Genomic DNA, 17,703 nt, shown 5'->3' with positions numbered 1-17,703 from the left:
TCGGTACTGCCCCTCCGACAGTGACATGTTTCCTCGGTGCTGCCCCTCCGACAGTGAGGTGTTCCCACAGTACTGCTCCTCTGACAGTGTAGCGCTGCCCCCAGTACTGACCCTCCGACAGTGCAGTGCTCTCTCAAAACTGACCCTCTGACAGTGCAGTGCTCTCTCAAAACTGACCCTCCGACAGTGCAGCACTCCCTCAGTACTGACCCTCCGACAGTGTGGCACTCCATTAGTACTGACCCTCCGATAGTTCAGCATACCCTCAGTATGGACACTGTGAATGTCGCCCTGGATTATATGCTCATGTCTCTGGATTGGTAAGTAAAGTATCCCATGGCCACTATTGGAAGAAGGGCAGGGGAGTTCTCCCCGGTGTCCTGGGGCCAATAGTTATCCCTCAACCAACATCACTGATGCAGATGATCTGTGCAAGATTACAACAGTGACTATGCTTCAAAAAGTCTGCTTCAATGCCATTTCTTTCTTTTTTTTTAGCTTGACAAATGAGGAGTGACCACTGTGGGAGAGAAGCAAGGAATGGGACTAAGTCACAGATTTCTGGTTTTCTTGGGAATTACGGGGCAATGTTGGGTGGATGTTTTGGCTTAAAGGCCAGAGACCTCATGCAGCCCCCTCTCCACCCTCAAAGAGAAATTCTGATCCCCATACCTGCTGTTTCACAATTACTGTCGATAACTCCTCCAGGTACAAAAAACAACATAATACCTTGTACCTGGGGGAGGTGCTGTAGTCATTCTGAAACCTCAGAGGCTGTGAGCAGCCACTAAATGTCAGTACCCACACGAGATTTGTTTTTCTTTCACACCTGTTCAGAACGGTAGATTGTGTGGGTGATAGAATTACTCAGTATGGTTCCCCCCCACCATGTAAATACAGAACTCAGTACAATCTCCTGATTAACCTTAAAAAAATTAATTAATCTGTCCTATGGCAACTTGTAGCGAGATAGAGAAGGCGAGTGAGTGCACGCTTTAAGTGATTTACATAAATGTCACACTATTAACTGGCGTGAGCTACAGCTCAGCAGGTAGCACTCTGGCCCCTAAGTGAGAAGGTTATGAGTTCGAGCCCTCAATCCAGAGATATGATGCAGGCTGCTACTCCCTAGTGTCAGTACTGAGGGATGGGACACTATCGGAGATGCTGTCTTTCAGATGTGACATTAAACCGAGGCCCCGTCTACCCCTCAGGCAGATGTAAAAGATCCCATGGTCGCTATTGGAAGAAGAGCAGTAGAGTTCACCCCAGTGTCCTGTAGCCAATATTTATCCTTCAACCAACATCAATAAAACAGGTTATCCATTCATTACCACATTTTGGAGGGAAATTGCTGTGTGCAAATTGGCTGCCATATTTCCTACATAACGACAGTAATTACACTCCAGAAAAGTATACTTCATACGTACTCGGAGCAGAAGTAGGCTATTTGACCCCTTGAGCCTGCTCTACCATTCTATAAGATCATGGCTGATCTGTTTGTGGACTCAACTCCATTTTCCTGCCTACCCCCGATTCCCTTTGACTCCCTTGTTTGTCAAGAATCTGTCTACCTCGGCCTTAAAAATATTCAGTGACCCTGCCTCCACCATTCTTCGGGGAAGAAAGTTACACAGATTCACCACCCTCTGAGGGAAAAGATTTCTCCTCATCTCTGTCTTAAATGAATCCTGATCTAAAATCCCCCCAGGTATTATCTGCTCACACATTGTCAAACCCACATTTAAGGTTTCACGACAAATATCATGCGGAGGTGATCACCCTCACCCATCCCAGTGATTGCAGATTGTGGAGTGCAAAGAGACCAATTCTTGCAGTGTCAGTAGCGGAGAGGATGAGGGCAGGGCAGTGGGTATAGACAAGGCTAAGTTTGACTTCAGAAAAGGCTGTGGACCATCAGAAGAAGAAGACCATGGTGGGGCGAGAAGTTCTACAGATCTTGGCTTATTTTTAAACTGTGCCGTCTAGTTTTAGTCTCTCCCACAAGGGGAAACATCCTTTCAACATCCACCCTCTCAAGTCTCCTTAGGATCTTATAGCTTCAATAAGATCACCTCTCATCCTTCTTCTGAACTGCAGTGAATACAGACCCAACCTGTCCAACATTTCTTCATAATTAACCCTTTCATCCCAGGAATCAGTCCAGTGAATATTCTCTGAACTGCTTCCAATACAATTATATCCTTTCTTAAGTAAGGAGACCAAAACTGTACACAATTCATTGGCTGTGAATGTGGATTGGGACCTCCTGAGGTTGCGCAGGCACTGTGTGATTGTTTTGTTTAGTCAGCTGCCAAATTTTTTTGATTAATGTAGGGCCTCACTGTCACCTCTGACCTTGAGACACTTTCACCTACTCATTGCTGAGGCTGCCTCCAAGAACTGTAGAACTTCTCGCCCCACCATGGTCTTCTTCTGATGGTCCACAACCTTTTCTGAAGTCAAACTTAGTCTCATCCAAACCCCATTGCCTACTGCCCTGCCCTCATCCTCTCCCCTACTGACACTGCAAGAATTGGCCTCTTTGCACTCCACAATCTGCAATCACTGGGATGGGTGAGGGTGATCACCTCCGCATGATATTTGTCGTGAAACCTTAAATGTGGGTTTGACGATGTGTGAGCAGATAATACCTGGGGGGATTTTAGATCAGGATTTGCATGAAGAAAATCCCCTTTCAATCTGCCTTATTGAATATTTTCCTTTCATTCATTCTCAGGATGTGGGTGTCACTGGCAAGGCTGGCATTTATTGGCTAGCCCCAGTTGCCCTGAGAAGGTGGAGGTGGGCCTTCTTCTTGAATCACTGCATAAGTAATGGTTTGATAATACTGATTGGTTTGCTAGGCCACTTCAGTTAAGAGTCAGCCACGTCGGTGTGGGATTGGAGTCACATACAACAACTTGCATTTATATAGCACCTTTCACATAGTAAAACGTTCCAAGGTACCTCAGAGGTGAGTACATCAAATAAAATTTGACATCTGAGCCGTGTAAGGAAATATCAGGACAGATGACCAAAAGCTGGGTCAAAAAGATAGGTTTTAAGGAGGAGAGAGAGGCAGAGAGGTTTAGGGAGGGAATTCCAGGCAGCTGAAGGCACGGCCGTGTTGTAGGGCTGGAGGAAGTTAAAGAGAAAGGCAGGGGGCGAGGAGGCCGTGGAGGGCATTTGAACACAAGATTGAGAATTTTAAAATTGTGGCGTTGCCGGACCAGGAGCCAGTGTAAGTCAGCGAGCAACAGCAGCTGGTGGGTGAACGGGACTTGGTGCGAGTTAGGAGTTTTGGAAGGGATGAAGTTTACGGAGGTTGGAAGATGGGAGGCTGGCCAGGAGAGCATTGAAATAGCCGAATCGAGAGGAAACAAAGATGCGAATGGTGGTTTCAGCAGCAGGCGGACTGAGACTAATGACATTTGTAAACCATATATATTTTTACGCAACAAAAACAAGAAATGCTGGATTCACTCAGCAGGTCTGGCAGCATCTGTGGAAAGAGAAGCAGAGTTAACGTTTCGGGTCAGTGACCCTTCTTCGGAAGGTTCCGAAGAAGGGTCACTGACCCGAAACGTTAACTCTGCTTCTCTTTCCACAGATGCTGCCAGACCTGCTGAGTGAATCCAGCATTTCTTGTTTTTGTTTCAGATTTCCAGCATCCGCAGTATTTTGCTTATATTTTTACGCACCATTTGATAGCTTCATGGTCACTTTTACTGATCCCAGTTTTCTAATTCCAGATCTTTTGCACTGAATTTGAATTCTCACAGTGTCCATGATGGGATTTGAACTGACATTCTCTAGATTATTAGTCTCGTAACATAACCACTCTCACTGATCAGTGAACGGAAGCTGAAACATTCTGAACCCCTTACTCTCTGTACATGGAACAGTCAGCGCTATCACCTAGATAATTTGCACCCTTTCCTCTGATAGAAACCAAGAATGAAACAGCACAGGAGGAAGCCATTCGACCCATCATGCCTGTGCTGGCTCTTTGAAAGAGCTATCCAATCAGTCCCACACCGCCCAGCTCTTTCACCATAACCCTGCAAACCTTTCCTTTTCAAGTATTTATCTAACACACTTTTGAGAGTTACTATTGAATCTGCTTCCACCACCCTTTCAGGCAGCGCGTTCCAGATCACAACAACTCGCTGCATAAAAAAGAAAAAAGTTCCCCTCACCTCCCCCTTTGATTCTTTTGTCAATTATCATAAATCTGTGTGCTCTGGTTACCGACCCTCCTGCCAGTGGAAACAGTTTCTCCTCATTTACTCTTATCGGAACCCTTCTTGATTTTGAACGCCTGTATTAAATCTCCTCTTAACCATCTCTGCTCTAAGGAGAACAATCCTGGCTTTTCCGGTCTCTGCTTTTTAACTGAAGTCCCTCAACCCTGGGACCATTCTAGTAAATCTCCTCCGCACCCTCTCCAAGGCCTTGACATCCTTCCTAATGTGTGGGGCCCAGAATTGGACACAGTACATACGAACATACGAATTAGGAGCAGGAGTAGGCCATTCCACCCCTCGAGCCCGCTCCGCCACTCAATATGTTCATGGCTGAACTGATTACTCCACATTTCCGCCTACCCCCGATAACTTTTCACCTCCTTGCTTATCAAGAATCTAACTACCTCTGCCTTAAAAATATTCAAAGACTCTGCTTCCACCGCCTTTTGAGGAAGAGAATTCCAAAGACTCGCGACCCTCAGAGAGAAAGAATTTCTCCTCATCTCTGTCTTAAATGGGAGACCCCTTATTTTTAAACAGTGACCCCTAGCTCTAGATTCTCCCACAAGGGGAAACATCCTTTCCACATCCACCCTGTCAAGATGCCTCAGGATCTTATATGTTTCAATCAAGTCACCTCTTACTCTTCTAAATTCCAGCAGATACAAGCCTCGCCTGTCCAATCTTTCCTTGTAAGACTGCCCGCCCATTCCAGGTATTAATCTAGTAAACCTTCTCTGTACAGCCTCCAACACATTTACATCCTTCCTTAAATAAGGAGACCAATACTGTACACAGTACTCCAGATGTGGTCTCACCAATGCCCTGTATAGCTGAAGCATAACCTCCCTACTTTTGTATTTAATTCCCCTCGCGATAAACTATAACATTCTATTAGCTTTCCTAATTACTTGCTGTACCTGCACATTAACCTTTTGCGATTCCTGCACTAGGACACCCAGATCCCTCTGCATCTCAGCGCTCTGCAATATCTCACCATTTAGATAATATGCTTCTTTTTTATTCTTCCTGTCAAAGTGGACAATTTCACATTTTCTCACATTATACTCCATTTGCCAGGTCTTTGCCCACTCACTTAACTTATCTATATTCCTTTGTAGCCCCCTTATGCCCTCTTCACAAGTTACTTTCCTACCTGTCTTGTGTCATCAGCAAATTTAGCAACCATACCTTCAGTCCCTTCATCTAAGTCATTTATATAAATTGTAAAAGATTGAGGCCCCAGCACAGATCCCTGTGGCACACCACTTGTTACATCTTGTCAACCAGAAAATGACCCATTTATGCCTACTCTTTGTTTCCTGTTATCTAGCCAATCTTCTATCCATGCCAATGTGTTACCCCCTACACCATGAGCTTTTATTTTTTGCAATAACCTTTGATGTGGTGCCTTATCAAATGCCTTCTGGAAATCTAAGGACAAAACATCCATCAGTTCCCCTTTATCCACAGCACATGTAACTCCCTCAAAGAACTCCAATAAATTGGTTAAACATGACTTCCCTTTCACAAAACCATGTTGACTCTGCGTGATTACCTTGGATTTTTCTAAATGCTCTGCTATAACGTCTTTAATAATAGCTTCTAACATTTGCTCTAAGACAGATGTTAAGCTAACTGGCCTGTAGTTTCCTGCTTTCTGTCTCCCTCCCTTTTTGAATAAAGGAGTTACATTCGCTATTTTCCAATCTAATGGAACCTACCCCGAATCTAGGGAATTTTGGAAAATTAAAACGAGCACATCAACTATCTCACTGGCCACTTCTTTGAACACCCTACGATGAAGTCCATCAGGACCCAGGGACTTGTCAGCTGACAGCTCCAACAATTTGTTCAGCACCACTTCTCTGGTGATTGTAATTTTCTTGAGTTCCTCCCTCCCTTCCATTTCCTGACTTACAGCTAATACTGGGATGTTAATTGTATCCTCAATAGTGAAGACCGATGCAAAATATCTGTTTAATTCATCTCCACAGATGCTGCCAGACCTGCTGAGTATTTCCAGCATTTCTTGTTTTTATTTCAAATTTCCAGCATCCGCAGTATTTTGCTTTTATTATTATGTTCAATTCATCTACCATCTCCTTATTATCCATTATTAATTCCCCAGACTCACTTTCTATAGGACCAACGTTCACTTTGTTAATTTTTCTTTTTTAACTATCTATAGAAACTCTTACTATCTGTCTTTATATTTCTAACTAGCTTTCTCTCGTACTCTAATTTTACCTTTCTTATCAATCTTTTAGTCATTCGTTGCTGTTTTTATATTCTGTCCAATCTTCTGACCTGCCTCCCATCTTTACGCAATTATATGCTTTTTCTTTAAGTTTGGTAAAACCTTTAACTGTTTTAGTTAACCACGGATGGCGGGTCCCACCCTTGGAATTTTTCTTTCTCGTTGAAATGTATCCATTCTGTGTATTCTGAAATATCCCCTTAAATGTCTGCCACTGCATCTCTATTGACCTATCCCTTAACCTAATTTGCCAGTTCACTTTTGCTAGCTCTGCTTTCATGCCCTCATAATCGCCCTTATTTAAGTTTAAAATACTAGTCTTGGACCCACTCTTCTCTCCCTCAAACTGAATGTAAAATTCACACATATTATGATTGCTGCTACCTAGGGGCGCCTTAACTATGAGGTCATTAATAAATCCTATCTCATTGCACTGTACCGGGTCGAGTACAGCCTGCTGTCTGATTGGCTCCAGAACTTATTGTTCCAAGAAATTATCCCAAAAACATTCTATGTACTCCTCATCTAGGCTACTTCTGCCCCTCTGATTTTTCCAGTACTCCAGCTGAGGCCTAATCCAGTGCTTTATAAAGGTTTAGCATAATCTCTTTCATTTGTAATCTATACCTCTGTTATAAAGCCCAGGATCTGTCCAATTTTTTTTTTCAAAACAGCCTTATCAACTTAATCTTGATGTGGTTGGAAAGGTATAATGAGAAAAGCAAGTTTGAGAGATGTAGAGGGAGTTAATGGGTTGATAAGCCTGTCTAATTGAGAAGTGATTGTTTGCTGAGGGTGGAGTACAAGAGAGAAACAAGGGTGTAACATTGAGAAACCAGTATGTGGTGTAACTGAAAGAACCTGATATTGGAGTCTGTATCAGAACTGGATTAGAAAGGTGTCAGAAACCATTTCTGTTCCCAGTAGTTTTTGTTCCCTGCTCGCCCATCCCCACCGTCCCAGACGAGTAACGTAATCTAGAAAGGCCAGTAGAAGATTAAAATTCAGTTGTTGCAGAGCTAAAATGTATTTATCTGGAGGGGCAGCTCCATATTTACGAAATCAGACCTGTTGGCTGGGCTTGCAAACCCTCCAGGATTGGGCTGGAACGTCCAGGCGGAAAAGGACTGTGACAAACAGTCAAGATGAATCCAGTTGGCTAACAGAGTCTGTTCCCCTTCCAATTGGCTATGGGAAGATGGTACGCCTGGAACGGCTCAATGCAAGTGGTTCGATGCAGGGAGGTCATGTGATGAAAACTCCAGGAATAAACTCGACTGGAGTTAGCAATGCAAATGTCGGCACCGTTTAATGAGGAGAGCTGTGTGAGTTTGTGGGAGGAGATGAACTCTTTTAATTTATAAAAGCAAAATACTGGAAATCTGAAATAAAAACAGAAAGTGCTGGAAATACTCAGCAGGTCAGGCCGCTGATGATGAAATGAACTGATGAAGGGTCACAGACCTGAAACATTAACTCTGCTTCTCTCTCCACAGATGCTGCCAGACCTGCTGAGTATTTCCAGCACTTTCTGTTTTTAGCTCTTTTAATTTGTTGTCACCATGGAATCAGAGGAGGCCTGGAACTACAGAAAGAGACACCACAAAACGTGCAAGTGAACCAAACATTGGTCAATGGCATTTAATGTGGGCAAGTGTAAAATGCTGCAAGTAGGAAGGGAAACTTGGACAGGAATGGAGTTGGGAAAAGCTGAAGATGAAGCAGATTCAATTGTAACTTTCAAGGGGGAATGGAATATAGAGTTGAAAAGGAAAAAGAAATTGCAGGGCTGTGGGGACAGAGAAAGGGGGAGAGGGACTAATTGGATAGCTCTGTCAAAATGTCAGCACAGGTATGATGGGCTGAATGACCTCCTGTGCTGTGCGATCATACAATTTCAAGGAAACCCAGGAGTCTTAGTTGACCCAAAGGCCAACGTGATTACCACATAATCAAAACAGTGCAATACCAGTCAGAGGGAGTCATGTTTGCACTCTATCATCCTCTGGTCAGATGGACTCTGAACTCTCAGTCCTGGTAACTGAGACGTTTGACCACAGGAGGCATTGCGGAGAGGAGCCACAAGGATGACCCCAGTGTCAGGAGAGGTCTGAGTTATGGGGAAAGACTGAGCAAAAGAAGGACTTGCATTTCTGTAGCACCTTTTGGAACCTCAGGACATCCCAAAGCACTTTACAGCCAACGAATATTTTTGAAGGGTAGTCACTGTTGTAAGAAAGACATTGACTGGGGAAACTTGGGCTATTCAACCTGGACAGTAGGCATCTAGAGGTGATCTCATAGATGTGTATAAGATGGTAACTGGTATGGAAAAGGTTAATTGGGAACATTCCTTCAAATTAAACAGTGAGGGTAGGACAAGGGGACATGGGTTCACACTAGTAACAGATAACTTTAGGACTGATCTCAGGAGATGGTCAACACTTGGAAGGGACTGTCTGAGCAGACTAGAGGTCAAAACACTGGAATCATTTACTGAATAACTATCTGCAGCAATGGCGGAAATGTGGTGCTCTTTCAGGTGGATGAATTAAGATGGCCGAATTACCTTCCTCATCCATAACTATTTTGTGTTCTTTTTGAAGTGTAAATCAGGATTTTGAAAGAGTGAAATAGTCAGAGTGAGAGAATGAGAGACAAAAGAGAGGTACATAATGGAAAACAGGAGGAATCAAACGAGAGAGATAGATACCGTGGGAGAGCAAGAGCATGAAAGAATGAGAATGAGAGAGAAAGAATGAGAGAGTAAAAGAGAGGCCTAGTTAGAGATAAAGAAGCAGACTGTGAGAATGAAAGCAGGACGCAGTGTGAGGCAGAATGTGGGAACAAATGAGACTAAAGTCAGAGAGAGACAGACAGACCATTGAATCCAACAGAGAGAAAGGCAGACAGAGGAACAGAGACAGACAGAGTCAGAGACAGGCAGACAGAGAGAGAGAGAGACAGGCAGTTAATGGGTAAAATAACAGATGATCAGTGGGAGGTGTTTAAAAAAAGGGTACCCCCTTACAACAAGAGCTTTAAAAACTTGCCAAAAAACATGGATGGTAAAAGAAGTAAGAGACTTCATAGAAATAAAAGAAAAGGCAAACAAAAATGTATAAAATAGCACCAGTCCTGGCGAATGGGAGAGCTACATAGAATAGCATAGGGCAGATAGTAAGAGCTACAAAAAGGGAGAATGAAAAGAAACATACAAGATATATTAAAATCAACACAATTGTTTTGACAATGATATCAGAAAAAAAGGGTGGTTAGGAGCAATGTGAGCCTCTTGAAAACTGATAACGGGGATATTGTAAATTAAAATAAGGAAATGGTGGATATGCTGAATAATTACGTCAATTCATAGTAGAAAACTTCTCAAGGAAAATAATATTGAATCAAGGAGACGGACTCAGCAAAATTAACATAAGTAAGATAACAGTAATGGAGAAAGTAATGGCACTGAATAGCGACAAGTCCCCAGGACTAGATGTTTGCTATCCTGAGATTTTAAAGGATGTAGGTGAGAATAAAGGAAGTAAGGAGTTAAACTGATAGATGAGGAAGGATGGGAGGAGGCTCGAGTGGAGCACAAATGCTGGCATGGACTGGTTTGGACCAATGGCCTTTTTCTGTGCTGTATACTCTATGTAATTCTAAGGAATTGCAGATACCCTAGCTATAATCTTCCAAAATAAAAGCAAAATACTGCGGATGCTGGAAATCTGAAATAAAAAGAAGAAATGCTGGAAGTACTCAGCAGGTCTGGCAGCATCTGTGGAGTGATAAGCAGAGTTAACGTTTCAGGTCAGTGACCCTTCTTCAGAACTGGCAAATATTAGAAATGTCAAAGGTTATAAGCAAGTAAAGCAGGGGTGGGGCAAGAGATAACAAAGGAGAAGGTGTAGATAGGACAAGGTCACAGAATAGCTGACCAGAAGGTCATGGAGCAAAGGCAAACAATATGTTAATAGTGTGTTAAAAGACAAAGCATTAGTACAGATAGGGTGTTAACGGACTGAAAATTGAACAGCCCCAAGTACAAACATGAAAAAAAACAGTGGGTAAGCAAACTGAACAAACTAAGTTGAAATAAAATAAACACACAAAAAAATATATAAAAAAGAAAAAATAACTAAAAATAAGAGTAAAATGGGGGGCCCGTCATGCTCTGAAATGATTGAACTCAGTGTTCAGTCCGGCAGGCTGTAGTGTGGTTGACAGGGCCCTCAACACTGTCCGGCCTATTTCCCGCACCTCTACCCTAACCCCGTCCTCTCCCTCCCAGAACTGTGACAGGGTTCCCCTTGTCCTCACTTTCCACCCCATCAGCCTCCATATCCAAAGGATCATCCTTCGCCATTTCCGCCACCTCCAGCGTGATGCCACTACCAAACGCATCTTCCCCTCCCTTCCCCTGTCAGCATTCCGAAGGGATCGTTCCCTCTGCGACACCCTGGTCCATTCCTCCATTACCCCCACCACCTCGTCCCCTTCCCAGGGCACCTTCCTCTGCAATCGCAGGAGGTGTAATACCTGCCCATTTACCTCCTCTCTCCTCACTATCCCAGGCCCCAAACACTTCTCTCAGGTGAAGCAGCGATTTACTTGTACTTCTTTCAATGTAGTATACTGTATTCACTGCTCACAATTTGGGGAGACCAAACGCAGACTGGGTGACGACTTTGCGGAACACCTACGCTCAGTCCGCAAGAGCTTCCGGTTGCTTGCCATTTCAACACTCCCCCCTGCCCACATCTCTGTCCTGGGCTTGCTGCAGTGTTCCAGTGAACATCAACGCAAGCTCGAGGAACAGCATCTCATTTACCAATTCATCTTAGTTTGTTCAGTTTGTTTACCCACTGTTTTTTTTCATGTTTGTACTTGCTGCTGTTCAATCTTCAGTCCGTTAACACCCTATCTGTACTAATGCTTTGTCTTTCAACACGCCATTAAAATATTGTTTGCCTTTGCTCCATGACCTTCTGGTCAGCTATTCTGTGACCTTGTCCTATCGACACCTTCTCCTTTGTTATCTCTTGCCCCACCCCCACTTTACTTGCTTATAACCTTTGACATTTCTAATATTTGCCAGTTCTGAAGAAGGGTCGCTGACCTGAACGTTAACTCTGCTTCTCTCTCCACAGATGCTGCCAGACCTGCTGAGTATTTCCAGCATTTCTTCTTTTTATTTTATAATCTTCCAAAGTTCTTTTAATTCAGCAACCTTTCCTTTAGATTGGAAAATTGCACTTGTCACTCTGCTATTTCAGAAAGCTGAGAGGGAAGCAGGAAATTATAGACCAGTTAGCCTAAAATCTGTTGTCAGGAAATTACTAGAATCTATAATTAAGGAATGAGTGACTGAAAATTTTCAGCTGATCAGAGAGAGCCAGCATAGATTTGTAAAGGGTAGGCCACACCTGACGAACCCGATTGTGTTTTTGAAGAGGTGACTAAAGTAGTGTACAGCAGACTGTCTATGGATGTTATTTATTTTGACTTTCAGAATGCATTTGATAAAGTCATTCATAAGAGACTGTTAGTTAAAGTTGAAGCCCATGGAATTGAAGGCAAATTATTGACCTGGTTAAGAGATTGGCTGAGCGTCAGGAGACGGAGAGCAGGGATAATGGGCAGGTACTCTAATTGGCAGAATGTGACTAATGGTGCCCCACAAGGATCTCTGTTGAGGCCTCATTTATTTATTAGCAACTTAGATGATGTGATAGAAAGCCACATATCCAAATTTGCTGATGATGCAAAGATAGGTGACATCGTAAGCAGTGCAGATGGAAGCATAACCTTACAAAGAGATATTAAGAGATTAAGTGAATGAAGAAAACTGTGACAAATGGATTTCAATGTCGGCAAATGTGTGGTCATCCACTTTAGACCTAAGAAGGATAGAACAGGGTACTTTCTAAATGGGTAAAAAGCTAGAAGCAGTGCAGCGATCGTGTATGTAGATCATTAAAATATCATGAGCAGGTACAAAAAATATTCAAAAAGGCAACTGAAATGCTGCCCTTTATATCTAGAGGACGAGAATACAAGCAATTAAAAGTCATTCTTCAGCGACACAGTGGTGCAGTGGTTAGCACCGCAGCCTCACAGCTCCAGCGACCCGGGTTCAATTCTGGGTGCTGCCTGTGTGGAGTTTGCAAGTTCTCCCTGTGTCTGCGTGGGTTTTCTCCGGGTGCTCCGGTTTCCTCCCACAGCCAAAGACTTGCAGGTTGGTAGGTAAATTGGCCATTATAAATTATCCCTAGTATAGGTAGGTGGTAGGGAAATATAGGGACAGGTGGGGATGTGGTAGGAATATGGGATTAGTGTAGGATTAGTATAAATGGGCGGTTGATGGTCGGCACAGACTCGGTGGGCCGAAGGGCCTGTTTCAGTGCTGTATCTCTAAAACTAAAACTAAAAAACAAAGCCCTGAATAGACCACACCTGGAGTTACTGAAAGCAGTTCTGGGCATCACACCTTTAGGAAGAACATATTAGCCTTGGAGGGAGTGCAGTGTGGATTTACCAGAATGATACCTGGACTGCAAGGGTTAAATTAAGAGGCGAGATTACACATACTAGGGCTGTATTCATTGGAATTTAGCAGGTTAAGAGGTGATTTAATCGAAGTTTTTGAGATATTAAGGGAAACTGATAGGGTGGGTAGAGAGAAATTATTTCCGCTGGTTGGGGAATCTAGGACTAGGGGCATAGTCTAAAAATTAAAGCCACACCTTTCAGGAGGGAAACTAGAAAACACTTCTACATGCAAAGGGTGGTAGGGGTTTGAAACACTCTTTTGCAATGGCAATTGACGCTAGATCAGTTGATAATTTTAAATCTGAGATTGATAGATTTTTGTTAACCAAAGGTATTAAGGGATATGGCTGGGAGGACTAAATGGCCTCCTCCTGTTCCTATCTTCAGACAGAGAGAAAAAAAAGCCTCAGAGGACTCACTGTTATCCATAAAGTTGTTGGAGCATGGTATGTCCTGCCACAGGGAATTTTGAATCAGAAACCATTGCATATTTTACAGATAAGTGGATAAATATTTGAAGCAGAGGATGATACAGTGCTACAGGGGAGAGCAAGGGGCAATGGGATTCATTTGGAATTGATACAGGGCTACAGGAGAGTATGGCAGTGTGCTTAGTTTGGGATTGATACAGGGCTATGGGGAGAGAACAGGGCAGTGGGATTAGTTTGAATTTGATACAGGGTATAGGGACAGCGGGTTGGTGGGATTAGTTTGGGATTGATACAGGGCTATGGGGAGAGAGCAGGGCAGTGGGATTATTTTGGGATTGATACAGGGCTATGGGGACAGCGGGTTGGTGGAGTTAGTTTGGGGTTGATACAGGGCTATGGGGAGAGAGCAGGGCAGTAGGATTAGTTTGGCATTGTTCTAGCACAGAACTGGCATTGTCTTGATGGACCGAATGGTGGCTTCTTGTAGTAAACCTCTACAGTTCTACATGATTCCCAGTTGTGGACGGTCCCTAACTTTTTTCCACAGAGTCACAGTTTAACAGGAAGAATGATGAAGCACAGCTTGTGTGTCGGTAGACTGGATTATAATCAATGTCAACTAATTGGATAGCCTTCTTAAAGAGCTGTAACAGGCAAAATGGGCTGAACGGCCTCCATTGCGCTGTGTCATTCTATATATCTAACGCCTGCACTTGGGGACAATTCCACCAGTCCTTCTGGATTCTAGCTCCTGAACTCTACACCAAACACTATCCCATTATTACAACTGCTGGAAACTGCACAGATCTAGAGAACAACAACAATAACGTGCACTTATATAGCACCTTCAACATAGTAATATGCTCCAAGGCCTTCACAGGAGGGTTATCAGACAACGTTTGACACCGAGCCGTATAAGGAGACTCTAGGGACAGGTGACTGAAAGCATGGTCACAGAGGTAGGTTTTAAGGAGAGTGTTAAAGGATGAGAGAGAGGCTGAGGGGTTTAGGGAGGGAATTCCAGAGCTTAGGGTCCAGATCGCTGAAGTTTAAGCTGCCAATGGTGGAGCAATGGAAATTGGGGATGCACAAAATTGGAGGAGTGCAGAGATCTCGGAGGGTTGTAGAGCTGGGGAAGGTACAGGAGTTAGGGAGGAGTGAGGAGGCCATTGAGGGATTTGAACATAAGGATGAGAATTTTAAAATTGAGGCATTGCTGGACAGGGAGCCAATGTAGGTCAGAGAGCACAGTGGGTAATGGGTGAGTGGAACTGGGCACAAGTTAGGATTCAGGGCAATAGACGTAAAACTTTCAAACGCTGCTGATAAGCAGGCCTTGGTTCACAAAAGAGTTAACCGTGGTTTTTTATTTTAAAAAAACTTCAAGCCACAATGACTCACTTGTGTCGACACGCCATTCATTCAGAGATCAAGTACCTTCAAATCCGAGGATTGGTTGTGGGAAGGGTCCCAGGCACCGGAACCATTGTCGGAACTAAGGCTGCGGTAGGAGGCTTTCACCAGTGGTCATTGGATCTTGCTGCTCTGCTCTCCGCCACCTCTCATTCAGCCTCTGGTTCAAACATTACCCAGATCTGTTCACATGGGAGAATCGGAGCGCAATGAAATGCTCCCCCTCCCCCGTCGCCAAAGCAAAGAATTGGTTAAAAAGAAACCCCGGAGGTGTGACACTTTCTGAATTTATTTCAGATGTGTGTGTGTGTATATATATATATTTTTTCACATACTCAAGTTTGCCTGGCCCCTCAGATTCAGACCTGAGGTACTGGCGCCAGATAATTAGCGAGAAAAGTGTGCGATCAGATGTGTAACATTCATTGTGAAACTGGTGACCAAATGACACAAGCAGTTCTCGCAAGAGAGAGAGATGAAAAGGCGAAAGAGAGAGAGAGAAAGTGGCGAGCTTGTGAGTGAAGGCAGCAAGTACAAGCAGTGAGATGATTAAGGAGAGCCAAACTGAGTAAGAAGAAAGACTTGTATTTACTAAACACCCTTCATAAGAACATAAGAAATAGGAGCAGGAGGAGGCCATTCAGCCCTTTGAGCCTGCTGCACCACTCAATAAGATCATGGTTGATATCCTACCTTAACTCCTCCTTCCCTCACTCTCCCCATATCCCTTAATCCGAGTGCCCAAAAGTGTATTCATCTCTGTTTTCATCTCCAGCTCTCTGGAGTAGAGAGTTCCAAAGACTCTCAACCCTCTGAGTGAAGAAATTTCTCATCTCAATCTTAAATGGCTGACCCCTTAATCTGAGCCTATGACCTCTGTAGTTCTAGACTCCCTGGCTAAGGGGAGACAGCCTCTCCCCTGTCAAGCCCTTTTAAGATTTTATATGTTTCAATTAGATCACCTCTCATTCTTCTGAACTCCAGGGAATATGGGCCCATTCTATTCAATCTCTCCTTATAGGACAATCCTCTCATTCCAGGAACCAGTCTGGTGAACCTTTGTCGCATTGCCCTCAGGGCAAGTATATCCTTCCTTTGATACGGAGACCAAAACTGTACATGGTACTCCAGGTGTAGTCTCACCAAAGCCCTATGTAAGTGTAGTATGACTTTACTTTTATACTTCAATCCCTTTGTAATAAAGGCTAACATACCATTTACTTTCCTAATTGCTTGTTGTACCTCTATGTTAATTTCTGCGATTCATGTATAAGGACACCCAGGTCCCTCTTAATATTAGCATTTCCCAGTCTCTCACTATTTTCAAAAATAGCCTGCTTTTCAATTTTCCCTATCAAAGTGGATAATGTCACATTTCTCCACATTATATTCCATATACCATGTTCTTGCCAACTCACTTAACTTGTCTAAATCCTTTTGCAGTCTCTTTGCGTCCTCCGCACAGTTTTCTTTCCCACCTAACCTTGTATCATCAGAAAACTTGAATACATTGCACTTGGTCCCTTCATCTAAGTTATTGAAATATATTATAAATAGTTGAGGCCTGAGTACTGATCCTTGCAGTACCCCACTAGTTACAGTCTGCCAACTCAAAATGACCCATTTACTTCTGCTCTGTTTTATGTAATTTAACTCATCTTCATTCCATGCAAATATATTACTCCCAACCCTATGAACTCTAATTTTGTATAATAACCTCTTGTGTGGCATCTTATTTAATGCATTTTGAAAATTCAAATACACTACATCCACTGGTTTCTCCTTATCTCCCCTGCTAGTTACATCCTCAAAAAACTCTTTTAACAGATTTGTCAAACATGATTTTCCTTTCAAAAATCCATTTTGATTTATGTTACGATTTTCTAAGTGCTCTGTTACCACGTCCCTAATAATAGATTCTAGCATTTTCCCGACAACTGATGTAAGGCTAACTGGCCCTGTTTTCTGTCCCTCCTTTCTTGAATAACAGAGTTACGTTTACTACTTTCCAATCTGTGGGGACAACTCCAGAATCTAGGGCATCCTGGCAGGTCCAAACCAATGCACCCACTATCTCTGTAGCTATCACTTTTAAAACAATAGGATTCATGCTATCAGATCCAGGGGATTTAATGACTTTTTGTTCCATTAATTTCTCTAGTAATATTTCTTTACATATTCGCACCACACAAGTGCCGGGCAATGACCATCTCAGACAAGAGAGAATGTAACCATCTCCCTTGATTTCAATGGCATTATCATTGCTGAATCCCCCACGATCAATATCCTGACCAGAAACTGAACTCAACCAGTGACATCAATACTGTAGCTACAAGAGCAGGTCAGAAGCTAGAAATTCTGCGGTGAGTAACTCACCTTCTGTTTCCCCAGTGCCTGTCCACCATGTACAAGGCACAAGTCAAGAGTGTGATGGAATACTCTTCACTTGCCTGGATGGGTGCAGGTCCAACAACACTCAAGAAGCTCAACACCATCCAAGACAAAACAGTCCCTTTGATTGGCACCCTATCCACCACTGAAGCACAGTGGCAGCTGTGTGTACCATCTACAAGATGCACTGCAGCAACTCACCAAGGCTCCTTCGACAGCACCTTCCAAACCCGCCACTTCTACCACTTAGAAGAACAAGGGCAGATGCATGGGAACACCACCAGCTGCAAGTTCCCCTCCAAGCCACACACCATCCTGACTTGGAACTATATCGCCGTTCCTTCACTGTCGCTGGATCAAAATCCTGGAACTCTCTTCCTAACAGCAGTGTGGGTGCACCTAC

The 17,703-nt window shown here is 43.4% G+C and overlaps 1 protein-coding gene across 4 annotated transcripts in view; it reads right to left on the bottom strand.

Moving 5' to 3' along the window:
* LOC137355913 (transcriptional-regulating factor 1-like) overlaps positions 1-15,249 on the bottom strand; it is a 216,766-nt gene extending 201,517 nt beyond the window's left edge. For 3 of the 4 annotated variants that reach the window (XM_068021548.1, XM_068021546.1, XM_068021550.1), the window contains exon 1: positions 14,934-15,249. The gene's annotated coding sequence lies outside the window, so the exon portion shown is untranslated. Of the gene's footprint in view, positions 1-14,897 lie in introns of all 4 variants that reach the window. The other variant, XM_068021554.1, reaches the window with a different exon arrangement.
* Between the last annotated feature and the right edge of the window lie 2,454 nt (positions 15,250-17,703).

This window comes from Heterodontus francisci, chromosome 44, assembly GCF_036365525.1.
Source record: "Heterodontus francisci isolate sHetFra1 chromosome 44, sHetFra1.hap1, whole genome shotgun sequence".
Classification (NCBI taxonomy): domain Eukaryota; kingdom Metazoa; phylum Chordata; class Chondrichthyes; order Heterodontiformes; family Heterodontidae; genus Heterodontus; species Heterodontus francisci.
This window is presented reverse-complemented; position numbering and strand designations above follow the sequence as displayed.